This window comes from Primulina tabacum, chromosome 5 (genome assembly GCF_025594145.1).
Source record: "Primulina tabacum isolate GXHZ01 chromosome 5, ASM2559414v2, whole genome shotgun sequence".
Classification (NCBI taxonomy): Eukaryota; Viridiplantae; Streptophyta; class Magnoliopsida; order Lamiales; family Gesneriaceae; genus Primulina; species Primulina tabacum.
In genome coordinates this window covers 25,973,977-25,994,579 of record NC_134554.1, presented here as the reverse complement: position 1 = coordinate 25,994,579, position 20,603 = coordinate 25,973,977, and the positions used below count along the sequence as shown (strand labels likewise).

Below are 20,603 nucleotides of genomic sequence, written 5' to 3'. Positions count from 1 at the left end.
CTCCACCTATAAATACTTCACCACACCCCCTCATTCTCACACTCAAAAAAATTCGAAAACCCTTGCTGAGGCTCTCGAAATTCAGCATCCTCTCCTCAGCCGAAATCCACTCAAAGTCGTCCAAGGAAAATCGCGCCGAAGTGCCGCCGAAGTGAGGATCAAGGAGCGACCTATCTTCTAAGCCAATCATCCACGTTTTTAGCATCAAATATTCAGTAAGTGGGCTATTTTTTTTAAACTTTAAAAATCTCGAATTTATGCATATATGTTTTCGATTTTTACAAGAAAAATAAATAGTCGAGTACAATCTTCTTTCTACTCTTTTCGTGTAATTGTCATACGATTTTTAAAGCACTGTGAGGAGTCGTATACGGGAGGGAATCCCAACCACGACGTACCATTACGCGGTGGGGGACATAACCGCTATACGGCCTCGCCCCCTTAGAGGAGTAAAAATTAGGGACTGACGTCAGTAAACCGTAGAAGGCAGATGAGTCGCAGTGCTGTGTCAATGTTATGCATGTTTATGAAGTATGTATGCAATTCATGTTTTATTCTCGAAATTTATGCATGTTGTCTTCATTGTGCTCGATTTCCCCCATTTGCTGAGTATTCCCCAAATACTCACCCCCTTACAACCCTTCCCAGATAAGCCCGAAGAAGAACTCGAGGATGAGGAGTCCGAACAGTTCTGGGGATGGTGAACGCTCAAGGAATTCAGTTTAAGTTATTATTAAGTAGATTTACGTTTCCGCATTAAAACTACGTCGTCTTATTTATTTTGTGAATTGTAAAGACAATGGTTATTTAATTTAAGATTATGATATATAAACTGGTTCGGTTTATACTGTGCTACAAGAGGCTTGTTGTTGCGATTGTGTGATTGTTAAACAACGCCGGTGTCATTCCCGAGTTTCGGGGCGTGACAAAAGTCTTTTAGTTATTTTCTACACAAGTGAAAAAAGTAGTGACTTAGGAGTATGTAAGTATCCGAACATCCATAAAAAAAACTCATTTTTACTTTACTTCTCACTTATTTTATTTTATTTTTTATTTGGTTAAAATTAAGATATTGAATATATATTTTACCAATAAGTCTAGCCAGACATTTTTCCGCACTCAAAATTAATTTTAAGAAATCTAGTTAAACCTAGTCATTCAAGAAATATTTTTAACATCTAACAACCGTTAAAATCGACTCAAAATTTTTTTGAACTCTTTTTTCGATCATAATATAGCTGATCATCACGACCATTTTTTTCTATTGCTAGAAATTATGACAAACTTTATCAAGGAACAAAAATGAGGATTATAATTACTGGAGCCTATATTCATTGTATTTGTGGTTACACACTAACTCACATATTATAAATTACTACTTAAACTTTACGCAGGAAATGGTCAGCCCGTGGGAGCTGGGAAACAAAAAGTCCACAACTAGGCACATATTCAAGATGAAATTGAGCCAGTCACCTTCATCGGCCTTCATTATGAAACGTTCATGAATATTTTTTACGTAAAATATTTATGATATATTTTTTATACCAATATGAGGAGAAAAAATTGAACATGAGATATTATCAAACGAGGTTTAAAAAACTTTGAATCATATTTATTTCACAAACGTTTCAAGAATTTTTTCAACATATAATTGAACCATGCATTTGAAAAAGCCCTAATCGCTAATCGCAACATACAAAATCAATAAACGATTAATTTAAAATACCTTGGTGGTGAGTCAGCCGTTCAAAGGGACGTCGGCGATATGGCGGTGAGTGGGCACGAAGATCTACTTCGAGGAACCGCGGAGGAGAACTCTGTCACATTAGAGAAACAAGTCGAGAATTTGAGGACTACGGTGGTGGGTCAGCCGGACCAGAGGCTGGCGGAGTTTTGGCGGCGGATGCGTCGTTGGGCTTTGCTTCGATCGTGATCGGCAAGATGAGAGAGTACATGGCCAATTCACCTAAAAAAAAATTTAATTTTTGACCTTTTTAAAAGAAAATCTGATCTGACGCCTATTGCACCAACAAATTGTATAGGGTATCAAATCTAAATATGTGTGTGTATATATATATATATATATATTACAATTTTTTTGAATATTAGATTTTCATATAAATATAATTTAAATATATGGGAATAATTTTTTTTGAGGAGTCATAAGAATAATTTTTAGACAAAAAAATCCGAAGGGGAACAAGATCTTTATTATTATAATAAAGATATATATTTATACAGTTTTTTTATACATATAAATTTAATAATAGTTTTTTTGTATTATAACTTTTTAAATTTAAATTTTATTTTTATTTTTTGTGTGTGTGTTTCTTTTTTTGTTTTAGGAGCTAAGGATTGTATAGTTTAATTTAATGAAGGTAATTTTCAACCGACATAAGAATATTCTTAAACCATAAACATTTAAAGTTAAACATTTATATTATAATCACTATCTTATATTATAACATGCAGAAGTGGATACTGAACGGCAATGGCAGATATCTCTTTCTCCAGCTCTTCTTCTTGCTTCTCAAGCTGTAATTTGGACTCAGCCAGAGCTCCTTCCATTGTACCATTAGATGCAATTTCAGAATCTGCATTGGAAAATGGCAAGTTAAGCAGAAAATGATACTTCTTTTCAATCGAAGTATAAAACCCAGGTGAGCCACCCACATATTGCAAGAATAAAACAAAGATATTACTTCCAAATATCATTTTTCTCTATTCAAGAGACTGCATAAATTTTTTGAACTTTCTCATCCACCAATGCAGTAAAATCTTCTTTGTACCCATTGAACCACTGTTTGATGTTTCCGGTGTTCTAAATTGCGCCTTAGACGCCGGCCGACTTGCACCTTTAGGTGGCTTAGGGTGGTAGGACTCCGGCTGTAGCTTCAGCAGCAGCCAGTCGAGTTCACGGAGAACAACGAACAATTCGGCACCGGAACTTCTATAGCCGACGAGATTCTAAGCATGATAGAACGATGGAAACGGGAGAAAGGAAGGAGAAGAAGAGAATGGTTAAGAATGACCATAGTCGTCAATAGCGAACGCAGCGAGACGAAGCGAAGCGAAGCCCCGTTGCTACAGGGCGCTACGCGCACTACACTTCAACGCGATAGCGTTTGAGGCGATAGTGTCGCTATAGGAAAGAAAAGCTGTAGGACATTTTTTTTTTAGATAATGCACGATTTTTTTAGACCCATTTTGCACAATTTTTAGGCCCAATAATATATGAAATCGATGCTTCTTATACTCTTCTAATTCAATCTTCTCCACTTCTCCAAATTAACCTTTACATAAACCGTGCCATTCTCCATTGTTTCTTCTCTTCTGTTGCTTGTGGCTCGCCGGACATCGAGCTGTCGGCCACCAGACTTACCTCACGTTGTCACCAGTAAATTCTGTTCTATTTTTTTTTCTTTTTTTTTTCTCATTTTGGCTTTTTTGGCATGGGCCTAGATTTTTGGTATTTTTTGTAAACTGAATAATTCTTCACCATCAAAGTCGAATTCATCTTTTCTTCTACAAGATTAAGTGTAACAGATGTTCCTATTGGCCTTTTTCTTCTAGACTTAGATGTGGCCGCCTTCGAGCTTCCTGCAGGTGTAGATGCGGTCGCCTTCGATGTATACATTAGAGTCAATATCAGATGCAGGTATGGAAAAATTAGAAATGGTTAAAATAGAGAAAGGATATGAAGAAGAGAATGATGCCAAGTGCTATGCAATTTCAAATGAAAAATATAATTTATATTATTTTTCCTAGTTTTAAAATTGAGGTTTTATATGATTTGAACTTATATATTTATTATTTAAGTATGAACAATTTAATTGATATTAGCATATGCTATATATTATAAATTTATATACTTGTGGTAATTTACTTTCAAATAGTATCACTACGCTATTCGTTATGCGCTATAGCAATGGGCAACCTTTGCGCTATATGGCGCCACGCGTGATTGACAACTATGAGAATGACAATATTGTCGGCTAGAGCAAGAGGAAAAAAATATCAATTTTTTAAATTATGGGCCAATTAGTGGACAACCCATTAATTGATAAATGGACCTAATCACCAATAACTAAAATATTAATCACATTTCTTATTATTTATCATTAACAGCAAATTTATTACTTGTTATAATGAATCCCACTAGTCCTCGCCTATGCAGCCTAGGCAATAGGTGCAAGTCTAACGCCCGACTAGCACCTACCGAATTTTAGAACCTTGGATGTTTCCAAATTTCGGGGACAAATAAAGAAATAACTGGAACACAAAAGAAATCTCATTACTCAACTACTGAACTTTACCCGTGATTTGTAAAAACATGAACCATGCAAGTCCAATAAATTACTTTGTTCTTTTGCATTCAGTGGGTAAAATAGAAAAATCTACGATCATGTCAAACACTAAGACAATCATCTACATCCAAAAGTCGAGGCACAAGCCCAGCATATTTTACTTATTTTATCCATAAGTTCACAAACAACCATTTTCATCATTTTTTTATTTGTATAGAAGAGGATAACCACATGCATAGTAGCTAATAAACGGAGAACAATTTATGTGAAAACTGAAAACCTCACGTCGAGCTGTCGGCCATCGAGCTGTCGGCCACCAGACTTACCTCACGTCGTCACCAGTAAATTCTGCTCTCTTTTTTTCTTCTTTTTTTTTTTTTTTTTTCTGATTTTGACTTTTTTGGCATGGGCCTAGATTTTTGGTATTTTTTGTAAACTGAATAATTCTTCATCATCAAATTCGAATTCATCTTTTCATCTACAAGATTAAGTGTAGCAGATGTTCCTATTGGCCTTTTCCTTCTAGACTTATATGTGGCCACATTCGAGCTTCATGTAGGTGTATATGTGGTCGCCTTCGATGTATACATTAGAGTCAATATCAGATGCAGGTTGGGAAAAATAAGAAAAAGGTTAACAAAATAGAGAAAGGACATGAAGAAAATGATGCCGAGTGTTATGCAATTTCAAATGAAAAAGATAATCTCGATCTTGAAGAAAAAGATGAAGATAAATTTTATATTATTTTTTCTAGTTTTAGAATTGAGGTTTTATATGATTTGAACTTATATATTTATTATTTAAGTACGAACAATTGAATTAATGTTAGCATATGCTATATATTATAAATTTATATACTTGTGGTGATTTACTTTTAAATAGTATCCCTACGCTATTCGTTATGCGTTATAGCAATGGGCAACCTTTGTGCTATATGACGCCACGCGTGATTGACAACTATGAGAATGACAATATTGTCGGCTAGAGCAATAGAAAAAAGAAAAATATCAAGTTTTAAAATTCTGGGCCAATTAGTGGATAAGCCCATTAATTTATAAATGGATCTAATCACCAATAACTAAAATATTAAACATATTTCTTATTATTTATCATTAACAGCAAATTTATTACTTGTCATCATGAATCCGACTAGTCTCCGCCTATGCGGCCTAGGCAGTAGGTGCAAGTCTAGCGCCCGACTAGCACCTGCCGAATTTTAGAACCTTTCATGTTTCCCAATTTCGGAGACAAATAAAGAAATAACTCGAACACAAAAGAAATCTCATTACTCAATTACTGAACTTTACCTATGATTTGTAAAAACATGAACCATGCAAGTCCTATAAATTACTTGTCCTTTTGCATTCAGTGGGTAAAATAGAAAAATCTACAATCAGGTCAAATACTAAGACAATCATCTACATCCAAAAGTCGAGGCATAGGCCCAGCATATTTTACTTATTATATCCAGAAGTTCACAAACTACCATTTTCATCATTTTTTTATTTGTATAGAAGAGGATAACCACTAAACCACATGCATAGTAGCTAATAAATGGAGAACAATTCATGTGAAAACTGAAAACCTAGAAAAGCCCAAGATGCATCTTTTTATAAACCACATTAAGTTTGGCATTCACTGCTATCAAGTACTTCATAAGTCTCCACTGACGAACCATAAACGAGTTCCCATTCATACCTTGCTGTTTTGCTATGTTGGACGAATCTTTTAAAAGATCCTCATTTTTTACATGAATCAGATCACACAAAGCCGTTACTGCTCCGTATGCTGGCAACTTTTGTAACTTCGACCCCGACCAATGTGGAGAGGAAAGCAGCCTAAAGATACATTCGTAACAAAAGATTCATGAATGAGATACCTATGATATATACCATAATGGCTCAAGTAAAATTTTCAAGATTGAGAGTGAGCTCGATTTGAAGAGAAATTGATCAAATTTTTTATGACAAGTACAACGATTCACAATGATAAATTTGAGCTTGCAAGCAAACTTGTGAGCTTTAAAACGATTTTATAGAACTTTGAGGTCATCAAAATTTGAGCCCACAAGCACGCTAATGTCACGCCCCGAAACGCGGGATTAACACCGGCGTTGTTTAACAATCACACAATCGAAACAACAAGCCTTTCGTAGCACAGTATAAACCGAACTAGTTTATATATCACAATTTTCACGAAATAAACATTGTCTTTACAATAACGAAATCCAACGAAACAGTAAATAATGCGGAAGCGTCTTACAATTATTAAATCATAAATTCGAACATAACTACTACTGGTCTCGTGAATCACCATCCCCAGAACTGTTCGGACTCCTCTTCCTCAACCTGTTCTTCGGACTTATCTGGGAAGAGTTGTAAGGGGGGTGAGTATTTTGGGAATACTCAGTAAATGGGGGACTTTGAACACAACATAACCAATTTAATAACATTTTCAAAACATATCATAAACGTACAACATGCTTTTCATAATCGTAACGTAAATTCCATAACATAATAACACTGCGATTTTTCACCTTTAACGGTTTACTGACGTCAGTCCCTAAGTTTTAATCCTCTAAGGGGGCGAGGCCATAAAACAATTCTATCCCACTGTTAAGGGCCATATGTTGGAATTCCACCCATTTTCAGGGAATTCTCACAGTGTCAAACATAAACGTAATAACTTTCGTAAAAACGTTTAGACAAAACGACGGTACTCGACCGTATTTTTAAACCACAAAATCGAAATTTTCATGTGCATAAAACAAAATTTAAAACAACCCACTTACAGTGTTTGGATGTACTTAAAAAAACGTGGAGTGAACGGCTTGGTTTGGATCACTTCGCGCTCCTCGTCCGGGTAGCGCTCCGGCTCGATTTCTTTGACGATTTTCGGGAGGATTTTTGTGCAGTATTTTGGCCAGGGAGAGTTGCTGAATTTTCGAGTTTTTCAGCTCTAGGATTTCGAAATTATGTGTGTTGAATGAGTGGGGTTGATGCACTATTTATAGGGGAGGAGGGTGGAGCTAAATTTGGCACTAAAATCATACCAAAAATTCATGTCAAATCTCCTAATATTGACTCCAAATATCCTTGCCATTGCTGATGATTTCTCTTCCTAATTCGTGAGATATAAATCCTTGATTTATATGAATATCCGAGATTTTCTTTATCTTGTTTCCTTGCATCTTGTATGATATACTAATTTGTAATATTTCCTACCCCAAAATTCGAAATTTGCTTGGCAATAAAGATTTCAACATGGCCATCTTATTCTAATACAATAAAAAGAATCTTATGCTAATAAAATTTCCTTCCAAATTTTAATTACATTATTGCAAGATTTTCGGTTCTCACATCCCTCCCTCCTTATGAGAAGTTTGGTCCTCGAAACTGGAGTTGGCCTGGTCTCCAAATAGGTAGGGATATTCCTTTCCCTTACAATCTACTACCGCATTGTTTCTTGCTAACCAATCCATTCCTAAGATGATATCGAAATCAACCATGATCAACTGTATCAGGTCGGCTCTAAAAATCTAATTACCAATACTGATTTTTCAATCTCTGTAAATTTCGTCAGTTTCAATGGCTCTACTAGTAGGCGTGGCTAGTTGGAAAGGTTCGGTTAGCTTATCGGGCTTACGTCCTAACTTCTTACCAAATCTCTTAGATATACAAGAATGTGTAGCGCCACAGTCAAATAACACATAAGCAGGCACTTGCTGAAAAATATGGTACCTGACACAACATCGCTTGCATCATCTGCCTCCTCCTGCGTCATGGCAAACACCCTGCCATTTGGTTTGTTCTCCCGTGGTTTATTGGAATTCGCCCCTGAGCTCGACCCGTCTCTTTTACCTGGTCCAGTTGTTTTGTTGCTGGCGGCTGGACAATCTGCCATACGGTGTCCTGGTTTTCCGCATCCAAAGCAGACGCCGCTGGCTCTACGACATTCTCCCAGGTGTCGTAAGTGGCAAGTTGGGCAAGGCTTAATGGCTTGGTAGTTGGTGGCGGGTGAAGGCCCCTTAGGTGGTTCGCCGGAGTGGTTCGGTTTCTTGAACGACCGACTGCCATGAGAGGACTGATCATTCATAGGCCTTTTGTTCCTAATCTCCTTCTCTCTGCGCTGGATATCAGTTTCAGCTCGGATGGCTGCGCCCATCAAGTCTGAGAAGTTCGCAGGTTGGTAGACTGCCAAAGCCGACTGTATTCTGCTGTTCAAAGCCTTTTTGAAGCTGTGTAATTTTAGAACTTCGTCCGCCATGATTGCCGGAGCATAAGATCCTAAGGCGTTGAACTAGGGAGGTGTATTCTACAACTGACATATCCGGAGTTTGAGTGAAGTTATCAAACTCACTCAGTTTCTGCAGTCTGACCTCGGCTGGATAATACTGTTTCAGAAAGGCTTCTCGAAATCGCTGCCAAATCATTGGTTCTGCAGCTGTCATGGCTGGCGAGATTGCTTCCCACCATTTTCCTGCTTTATCTTCCAGGAACGGCACAGTCACGTCCACTTTCAGTGCCTCGGGAACTTTCAATAGGCGATGTTGAGTCTCTACACCTTTCAGCCAACTCTGGCTAACTTCAGAGTCAGCGGCTCCACTGAAGGTTGGACACCTATTCTTGCGGAGTGACTCATAGTGGAACTTGATTCCATTTGGTGGTGGAGGTGGTGGTGGCTGATTGGCGTTCGGGTTTCCCACCCTTGCAGTGTTGTCGCCACAATAGTGGCCATGGCCATAAGATCAGCTTGGCTTAAGTTGACTGCCGGCGGGGGTCCATTTCCTTGCTCGTTCTCCTGTCCGCCTTCACGGTTGATATTAGCATAACGCGGGTTGCAGTTCTGTCTTGGGGGTCTGCCGGCCATTTCCTACAGATTGCAAGTTCTAAGAATTTGTTGTACGAGTAAAGTTCATACAATAGGTTGTGCTGAAATAAATTGAAATCAACGAACCAAATAGAACAAATTTTTATTGATTTCTAAAAGAAAGAACATGACCAATCTAAAGGAAATAAAAGTCGTACTGAATAAAATAGCAACAACTGGAAAAAGAAAGGTAAAATAAAACTCCTAGAACAAAATCACTAAGACAGAATAAAATATCAGGATAGAGTAAGATACTGAAAATTAAAATTTTTTGAAAATTTCGAAAAATGGAAAGTTTTGAGATAGGCATATGGATTCGAAGAGTATGTCGAGAGGATTTCAGATCAGTTGACGGAACCGAATTCGGAGTTTCCTACGAAAAATCGAAGGACACATGCTGGCGGGTTGACTCGTTGACTCGGCCGAGTTGACTCGCCGGGTTGACTCGTCGGAGTTGGTCGGAGGAAAGGCGTGCGTCGGCGAAGAGGTCAGCATCACATAACCGGTGGTGGCACGGCCAGAATCGGTCGGAAAACTACCTAATTGGCCGGAACTCGCTCAAACTCGGTTAACTCACTTGAAATTGGGCGTTTTCGATTAGTTGATCCGATCTCAAAATTGATTGTTGGGAAACGTTACCCATGGATAGTATAATGTTTGGGTAAAAGGAATTGAAAATCGGAGTAGGATTGATAGGGTAATTGGACGAAATAAGATTCGGCGTTAGGGTTCGTACGCCAAATTCGTAGATCCGAAATTTCGGTTTTACCCGAGCACGAAATCTGAAATTGTTTGAGGGCTTTTGTTCGTCTCGTCGAGGCGGTCCTAGATCTGGTCTCCGATCAAAGAAATACTACCAGAAGCGGCCGGAATCGGCAAAAATGCGGTGGATCGCGCTAAGGGCCTGTTTGGCCGGAATTCCCGATTTTTTTTTTTTTTTGAAAATCGATTTTTTTCCCACTCAGATTATGAACCTAGGCGGATCTGATACCACTTAAATGTCACGCCCCGAAACTCGGGATTGACACCAGGCGTTGTTTAACAATCACACAATCGAAACAACAAGCCTTTCGTAGCACAGTATAAACCGAACTAGTTTATATATCATAATTTCAACGAAATAAACATTGTCTTTACAATAACGAAATCCAACGAAACAGTAAATAATGCGGAAGCGTCTTACAATTATTAAATCATAAATTCGAACATAACTACTACTGGTCTCGTGAATCACCATCCCCAGAACTGTTCGGACTTCTCTTCCTCAACCTGTTCTTCGGACTTATCTGGGAAGGGTTGTAAGGGGGGTGAGTATTTTGGGAATACTCAGTAAATGGGGGACTTTGAACACAACATAACCAATTTAATAACATTTTCAAAACATATCATAAACGTACAGCATGCTTTTCATAATCGTAACGTAAATTCCATAACATAATAACACTGCGATTTTTCACCTTTAACGGTTTACTGACGTCAGTCCCTAAGTTTTAATCCTCTAAGGGGGCGAGGCCATAAAACAATTCTATCCCACTGTTAAGGGCCATATGTTGGAATTCCACCCATTTTCAGGGAATTCTCACAGTGTCAAACATAAACGTAATAACTTTCGTAAAAACGTATAGACAAAACGACGGTACTCGACCGTATTTTTAAACCACAAAATCGAAATTTTCATGTGCATAAAACAAAATTTAAAACAACCCACTTACAGTGTTTGGATGTACTTAAAAAAACGTGGAGTGAACGGCTTGGTTTGGATCACTTCACGCTCCTCGTCCGGGTAGCGCTCCGGCTCGATTTCTTTGACGATTTTCGGGACGATTTTTGTGTAGTATTTTGGCCAGGGAGAGTTGCTGAATTTTCGAGTTTTTCAGCTCTAGGATTTCGAAATTATGTGTGTTGAATGAGTGGGGTTGATGCACTATTTATAGGGGAGGAGGGTGGAGCTAAATTTGGCACTAAAATCATACCAAAAATTCATGTCAAATCTCTTAATATTGACTCCAAATATCCTTGCCATTGCTGATGATTTCTCTTCCTAATTCGTGAGATATAACTCCTTGATTTATATGAATATCCGAGATTTTCTTTATCTTGTTTCCTTGCATCTTGTATGATATACTAATTTGTAATATTTCCTACCCCAAAATTCGAAATTTGCTTGGCAATAAAGATTTCAACATGGCCATCTTATTCTAATACAATAAAAAGAATCTTATGCTAATAAAATTTCCTTCCAAATTTTAATTACATTATTGCAAGATTTTCGGTTCTCACAGCTAAGCTCATGTTACATCCCAAAAAGTTAATGACCCATAGTTAATATCAACTAGCAAGTTAACTATTGTTTATTTATTTGCAAACAGCAATGAACAACTTAGACAACTTCAAAATAGGTATTTTAAAATATAAAATTCATTATGCCACCTCAAACAGTCATTAAGGTAAAACTAATTCCTACATCTTTCAATTGGATATCTTTGCCCCTTCAAATGATATAATGTATTTCAGTTGCTGATATTTTGTTGAGGGTAACAAGCAAGTAGCCAATTATCCCTAATCCAAAAGCAAAGACAAAACAAAAACAGGAAGAAATTATGCCCGGATAATTGTCTAGCAACAAAACTTTTGTTGAGCATATTTGTTATTGAGATCTAGTTATATTTCGATTGAGATCCATTATATATATGATATGATATGTGTCATGGAGATGTTTGGCTACCTTTATTCGATCCGGCTTAGGTAGTTGCTGGCTTCGAGGTTGGCCATATCCCAGGCACGGTCCGCTGAGTCGTGGACCTGCTCGAGCATATATATGATTGTTGATATTGATCATTTGACTCCTGATATCTTGCACCTACTCGTGCATTGCATTCATGCATAGCATCATTGCATTTCTATGTCATATATTGTGGTTTCTTCATGTCTCGTACTGGGGTAATGCCCTGGCTGACCACAGCTGTGGCATGATACATGTACTCCACCACAATGTGCAATAGGATGTCTGCCCCCACATCAATCACTGAAAATCATGGGGTACTGTCAACCTGTTACACTCTATGAACCGCTAGAACCATATGAGTTGGACTGATATTTATTTTTGAATTGTTTTCTTTTCGGTTTGAATTGTCTTTGCTTCTGCTGTTGGTATGACTGTTGAGGTGGAAATGAAGGTGTGCTTGCTAAAAAATAAGAACCACCACTAGGTATCTGTGGAGCCTGTGGTTATCTACCTCGTCTCAATCCTACTCAATTTCGATCGCCTTGTCCACAGCTTCTGCATAAGTGGTTGGTGATCCAACCATGACCATAGCATGTATCTGATAGTCCAGTCCTTCCAGAAATTTTGAAATTTTTCCTTTTTCACTGACAGCCACATGTGGTACATAAATGAGAAAGAGTGGAAAGATTTCAAAATTTGTAGAAGGACTGGACCATCAGATACATGCTATGGTCATGGTTGGGTCGCCTATAACTTATGCAGAAGTCGTGGAGAAGGCAATAGGAATTGAGGCAAGATTGAGACGAGGTAGACAACCACAGGCTCCACAGATACCTAGTGGTGGTTCATATTTTTCAACGAGTACACCGTCTTTCCACCTTATCTGTGATACAAACAGCAGAAGCAGAGACAGTTCAAACCGAAAGGAAAACAATTCAAAAAGAAATTTCAATTCAGCTCATCTAGTTCTAGCGGTTCACAGAGTGTGACAGATGGACAGTACTCTGTGATTTTTTGTGATCGATGTGGGGGCAGACATCGTGCTGCATATATAGTGTAGTGGAGTACAGAGATCATGTCACATTTGTGGTCAGCCAGGGCATTACGTGGAACAACATTTTGATCCCCAAGAAAAAGAATATACATCAAAGTCATCCTTCACTTATCTATGCACAAAATGCAAAATATCCAATAAAGAGATCAGACAAGACCAAATTTCTTTTAACTATGATAAAAATAAATAAATAAAAACTGGTATTTCTCTCTTTAAATGTAGACCGTGACTCTATTCATTGTGCCTCTAATCAAAATATCCCGAGAAATTCAGTTCTACCACTGTATAAGAGGAAATAGTTACCTGTGCCATTATCGGGTTACTTGCATTAGAAAGTGGTGAAAGACTCTTCTTTTTGCTGGTGTTGCCCCATTCTGTAAACCTTACTCTGCATCCAGCTCAGCAGATTCTGGAGGACCATCAAACTGTTCCCCGAGAGGAATCTTTATAAAGCGAGCTACACAGTCCTCACATTTTTTCCTCCTATATGCTCTGAAACTTTTTTCCAGTCATCACCATAATGCATAACTGCTTCCAGAAGCTGCAAAGTCTCTTTATCGGACCAATCTGTCTTTGTCTCTTCACTGATCTCAACCCTCTTAAAATCTGATTGATTCATACCAACCAGATAATTTCCACGCACATAACAACTTGCACAAAGAATCATATCATGTTGCACAATAAATTAAAATAATCAGCAATTGACCACATTAGGTTCTAAAATCTCCCAGGACAAATATTCTACCACATAAAACAAAGAAGAACAAACTATATACAATGTAAGGATGAGGCACAAGAGAAAGCAAAGTTACGTACGTTCAACAGTAGCTCAAGCAGACAACAAATTCGATACAAACATAAAGGAAGCGCAAACAGTTTGAAATAATAGACGCCAAAGTGGACCCGATCAGCAAAATCAATTGAATGTGTAAAAACGAACACATAAAAACCTTATCAGATGCAAAGCAAGAAATGGTGCAAGGTGTCTTGCAGCCACTGCAGAGCCTGTTCTTCGGTAGAGCAACATCAGAGTTGCCACTGCCACCAACAGGTGCTTCGCCACCCTGGTAGTGGATTTGGTATCTGAACGACGATTTTGGTTGGGAATAAATCTAGCAAGCGGACTAGGTCAAGTTATAGTAAATGGATGATGAGTCCAAGTATCGATCCCACAGAGACTAATATTTAATTACAAGAATTTTTATCACTTAACTTAAGCTAGACAAAATAAATAAAAAGATGATACATTGATTATTAATCTAAATTATTAAATAAAATAATTTCAATTAAAAACGAGGGATTCAAATATCAAAAAGGGATTCAAATTCAAATAAATAACTACGACATACAACGGTACCAAATTCTACTATATTGACACATGTTAAAATACAATTAATTATTTAATTCTTGACAATCACGTTGAAATCCCCAAATTTATTTATTAAACAATTCTTCGAGTTAATAAACCTATTTAAATCTAACAGTCCAATTATTTCTAATTGAGTTTAATTAGATCTAAATGCATTAAATCTTCGTAGAATTTCAGTTTTCACCTAAAATCGCACACTGAAACCGAATACTATTTCTAGTCAGTTTAACCATGTGTTGATGACGTCTTTGTTGCTATATTTAATCAATCATCTTCCGATTCGTGATTAATCAACATACATTTAAATAGTTGATCAGGCTATTAACAAGAAATATTAAACTATCATCAATCAATAATTAAAATCTAGAAAAATAATATAATGAAAATAAAACAAATATCAAATAAAGTATTGTTTGGCCCTATTGTGCTCTTAGCCTAAATAAAATTATTCCATGAATTCAAAACAAAAGTGAAAACACATATTTAAGTTCATAGAAGGAAACAAAATTTAGAATAAGTGAAAGAAATTCTCAGTGATTTGTGGCGTGTGATGAGGAATTCCTCCAGTTTTTGCCTCTAACTTCTTCCTATGTTTCTTTTCTCTTCTTCCTCCCTGGTGTTGTCTTCCGTGTAGTCTTCTGTTCTGCACTTCCGTCTTCTGTCCTCTACCTCTCTCTTCTTTTCTCTCACTGTTCACGTCTCTGTACACTTCTGTCTCTCTCTTCCTTCTTGCTTCTCTGCCTCTCTTTTCCGCGCTGATTTTTTCTCTTTTGTGCGCCTCCTTTTCCTGTTACGCTTCTGCCCCTTTTTATTCTTCTCAGTGGGCCTCCTCTTTCAAATATTTTAAGCCCATGTCAAATATAAAAAATGTAGATAAGATATTATCAAGATTTATATAGATTTTTCTAAATTTTCAATATCATCAAGGAATAAGAATATTTTATTTCCTTTCTTTTGATATTTCGTTTCCTTTGAAATCTTATAAAATCATTTTATCTCCCAATTTAGGCATTTTTCCCTCTTCTATTCAAATCTACAATCATTATAAAATTAATTAAAATAAGCACAAAATTACGGATAATAATTCTAGATAAGCACAAATATTATAAAATAAAATCCCTAAAATCTCTATAAGATTTGGGCTTATCAATCCCCCCACACTTAGATTTTGTTCGTCCTCGAACAAATCAAAGAATAAAAACATAACCGAGGAATATTCAATGATTCACCACAAAAATGACACAATCAACACTTTTCAACCTACCAAATTCCGTCACACTCAATCAAAAGATCACACTTCGAAAATCATAAAATTCTCTTTCGTTGCAACTTTAAAACTCAAGCATCCACTAGAAAAAATCAAAATAGTGAGACATGTGTAGTGTGGAAGTCAAAACTCATATTTCTCAAATGTGTTTTAGTTCAAGGAGTGCTCATATTTTCTGATTTTTTTAAAAAAATTATCCATAAGCTTGTCTTTCATACCTTTCTCCACTAAATGTTGGAGGAATATGACCCGGTCAATAGGTCTTTTAAGCTTATAACGTTAGGCTACGGCTCATGGCTACAATAAAGGTATGGATATTCAAAATAAGAGAAAATAAACAATTATTCCTTCAGCGCATTCCTTCATCTCTTATCTTCCTCTTTATTGAGTTTCATCATCGTCCATTTAATTTTTTCATATTCCTTGTACTTTCGTTTATATTCCCCCTTTTTTTTCTTCCTCCAGCTTTTTTTTCAATCTTCAACAACATTCCTTTTAGTTTTTTTTTCAATCAACCTATCATACAACATTCCTTCCTCATTTCTTCTTTCATTATATATATATATATATGTGTGTGTGTGTGTGTGTGTGTGTGTTATATTTTTTCATCAATTCACTTCCCTTTCTTCATGTTTTTTCAAACTCCTCCAACTTTTCTTGTCAATTATCTACGCATGGGTGTTATTGAAAATTTTAAAGCACTAAAGAGGTTTATTTCTCTCAAAATTAAGGTAGAGGAATATTGTATATGCTAAATTGGGTAGTTGATGTGGGATTTTGAAGAAATACGAATGGAGGCTAATTATATGTCTTTGACATACTCGATTCGATTTATTAGGCTCAAAAGAGAATACTAGGGATATAAATGATGCATTGGGTAGGCTCGGAAGGCTCAAACGGTACAAAGATCGCCTAAATCATCCCTAAGTCATTCTCCTCCATATTTTCGCCTCGAAGGATAATCAGACAAGTTCAAGATTGTTTCTTTTCTTTCTTTTTTTTTTCAAATTTTTATTTTTATTTTTTTATGAGCTCACCTCTTGCCAATTCACAATTAATTCATATAAATATGACCTAAATTGCATAGATTATGTCTCAAAATATGATACAAAACTAGTTTGTGCTCAAATCTTTCGGCTACAACTACAGCTCATCTCAATCAGTTCTAGGTGTGATTCAATCTCTTAAGTGATCAAAAATAAAGAAAATCAATTAGTATGTCATGTAATCACAAGTGTAGTTTTTCAAAGAATAACCAAAAAAATTTTCATGCTCGAGGTTAAACATTTAAGCACATGCTAAGTGTTGTGACGTGAAACTAAACACAAATCCCCCCACACTTTATATTTACACTGTACTCAGTGTCATGCCATTCAAAAAGAATATAAAAGTTGGATGCAGAATAGTAAGAGAACACTTTCCTGACAGTGTTGCTTTAAATTCCATGGAGTGCTACATGGGGATGGTTGAATTCCTCAGTGCTGAAAATCTTTTATTTCAACAGTTTAGTTTTTTTCCAGAATCTAAATCATCTTGCTTCATTCCAATATTCCCTACACACACCAAAATCACAGAGGATTAAACTAAAAAAAATAAAAAATAAAAATAAAAGATGAAACGACAGGAAATAAAATAAATCACTGGGTTGCCTCCCAGCAAGCGCTAAATTCATTGTCTATAGCTTGACTACGGAGAAGCATCCATCAAATAGCGGCTTCCGCCCATAGTAAATATCATAATATTACATATGGGTCTTGATTATATGTGCCCTCAAACTTGGCATGATATTGACATTGTAAGCTCGTCGCTCCAACAACACTCGACAAAAATTGATTATTAGGGGAAGAACAATCCAATCCATGATAAAGCTCGTAGAGGATGTAATATTCTTGAGTGCGTTGATAGAAATAAAGAATCTGCTGGTGAAATATATGTTAAAACCATATTTGAGTTCAAATCCTTCGCCTTCTGTTCCTCTACATCTTCCAACTTCACTTCTACCTCATCTTTGCGTAGGGATTCCTCGAAGAATTCTTCTTCCTGCAGCTTCACTTCTGCCTCATCTTTGCATAGGGATTGCTCATAGAATTCTTCTTCTTTCAGCTCAAATACTTGTGGAAGATCAGATTCAGATGAAATTTCTACATGATTTGAATCACTCTCCAAACCTTTATTGTTTGAGTTGTCATCATTCACCAATACTTGATTGGTCATTAATTGATCGACAAAAATCGTTTCGTCCTCTTGGTGGATTTCGGACACTGGTTGCATTAGAAGCTCAATCTGTTCATCGATGAAACACAAAGAGTTGACCATCTTCTCCCACTGGGCCATGATTTCATCTAAATGTGTACTACGCTCTTCTTGTTGCTCAAATGGTTGGTTTACAAAATTGGGGAAAAATTGTGGAGGATATTGGTGACTCCAACCCTGCAGTGAAGGATCACAATGCCAGTGGTAGTCAAAATCTGCCATATCATTTAACAAGTGCATCGCACTGTTGTATTCTCGATTAAATAAGTGACTACCAGTTGCCAAAGCTCCATAATTTACCCAACTTCTTGTTGCCTCATCCAAACCAAAATAAAAAATTTGAATAAGAGTGTTGTTTGACAAATCATGAAACCGAAAGTTGTTTGCCAAATCATTGAATCTCCCCCAAGCAGCATAGAATGGTTCCGAGTATTTTTGGGCAAAATTTGTGAACACTCCCTAATTATCCATCTTGAAGTACCTCGCAATAAAACAAATAAATTAGAAAAAAAACAGATGATTTTTTTATCTTTTTTTTTGGGAAAAAAATGTCTAGTCTCAATAAAGCAATTTATTCCAATATTAAATAAATTAGTCCCCGGCAACGACGTCAAAAACTTGACCGACGATTTCGGTTGGGAATAAATCTAGCAAGCGGACTAGGTCATGATGAGTCCAAGTATCGATCCACAGAGACTAATATTTAATTACAAGAATTTTTATCACTTAACTTAAGCTAGACAAAATAAATAAAAAGATGATACATTGATTATTAATCTAAATTATTAAATAAAATAATTTCAATTAAAAACGAGGGATTCAAATATCAAAAAGGGATTCAAATTCAAATAAATAACTAAGACACACAACGGTACCAAACTCTACTATATTGACACGTGTTAAAATTCAATTAATTATTTAATTCTGGACAATCACGTTGAAATCCCCAAATTTATTTATTAAACAATTCCTCGAGTTAATAAACCTATTTAAATCTAACAGTCCAATTATTTCTAATTGAATTTAATTAGATCTAAATGCATTAAATCTTCGTAGAATTTCAGTTTTCACCTAAAACCGCACACTGAAACCGGATACTATTTCTAGTCAGTTTAACCATGTGTTGATGACGTCTTTGTTGCTATATTTAATCAATCATCTTCCGATTCGTGATTAATCAACATACATGTAAATAGTTGATCAGGCCATTAACAAGAAATATTAAACCAACATCAATCAATAATTAAAATCTAGAAAAATAATATAATGAAAATAAAACAAATATCAAATAAAGTATTGTTTGGCCCTATTGTGCTCTTAGCCTAAATAAAATTATTCCATGAATTCAAAACAAAAGTGAAAACACATATTTAAGTTCATAGAAGGAAACAAAATTTAGAATAAGTGAAAGGAATTCTCAGTGATTTGTGGCGTGTGATGAGGAATTCCTCCAGTTTTTGCCTCTAACTTCTTCCATGTTTCTTTTCTCTTCTTCCTCCTGGTGTTGTCTTCCGTGTAGTCTTCTGTTCTGCACTTCCGTCTTCTGTCCTCTACCTCTCTCTTCTTTTCTCTCACTGTTCACGTCTCTGTACACTTCTGTCTCTCTCTTCCTCCTTGCTTCTCTGCCTCTCTCTTCCGCGCTGATTTTTTCTCTTTTGTGCGCCTCCTTTTCCTGTTAAGCTTCTGCCCCTTTTTATTCTTCTCAATGGGCCTCCTCTTTCAAATATTTTAAGCCCATGTCAAGTATAAAAAATGTAGATAAAATATTTATCAAGATTTATATAGATTTTTCTAAATTTTCAATATCATCAAGGAATGAGAATATTTGATTTTCTTTCTTTTGATATTTCGTTTCTTTTGAAATCTTATAAAATCATCTTATCTCCCAATTTAGGCATTTTTTACTCTTCTATTCAAATCTACAATCATTATAAAATTAATTAAGATAAACACAAAATTAAGGATAATAATTCTAGATAAGCATAAATATTAAAAAATAAATTCCTAAAATCTCTGTCAGATTTGGGCTTGTCAGTATACTTATCCTCCCACTTTAGCCGCGGCTGGCTCAAATTAGAACCTGCTGCGGCTGGTTCAAATTAGAACCTGTAACATTGATCAAACCCCAAGCCTCCAAGAAAAAAAATACTCTTCGAATACAACACCCACATCACCGACTATGGTCTTCCTCACCTCCGTGAACATTATTTCAGGATAGGATTGTCTCGGAACCGCCTGATGATGGCATTCCTGTAAAATTTATAAACCTTAGGGTTCTTTGATGGCGACCTTCTGTCAAAGAACTCAGGCACGAAGCGAACCTCGCATTCGTGAATAGCATTCCACGAAAACCGCGCTAATGAAAGCAAAAGCAGCAAATCAACATATAAAGCACAACTTTTCCATCAAAATTAAACACTGTAATTGAGAAAAGTTGATAGGGAGTGGTCGTATGGGAATAGCTGGGGATATGAATGAACTCAACGTCGGGTTCAGGCGGGGCGGCGGAGTTTCTTGTGGCAATACTGGGGGTGACAGATTCGGCGACGAATTTGGCGGTCACGGAATCAGTGGCTAACGGCGGAGGATCCGCGGTGGCATTGGAAAAGGGCTGAGGAGAGTGTTGGAAAGAAGGGGTGATATCAGTTGACATAATGATAAAAATGAGATCCTATAAACGTGGGTCATTTTAATGAATAAGATCTTGTTATATATATAATTTCAAAAAAAAAAAGTAGGACCTATGCAATGCTCATCTG

At 36.5% G+C, this 20,603-nt stretch overlaps 1 pseudogene; it reads right to left on the bottom strand.

The window, feature by feature from the left end:
• Positions 1-5,657: 5,657 nt before the first annotated feature.
• On the bottom strand, positions 5,658-20,497 carry LOC142544301 (SWI/SNF complex subunit SWI3B-like; annotated as a pseudogene).
• Positions 20,498-20,603: the final 106 nt, after the last annotated feature.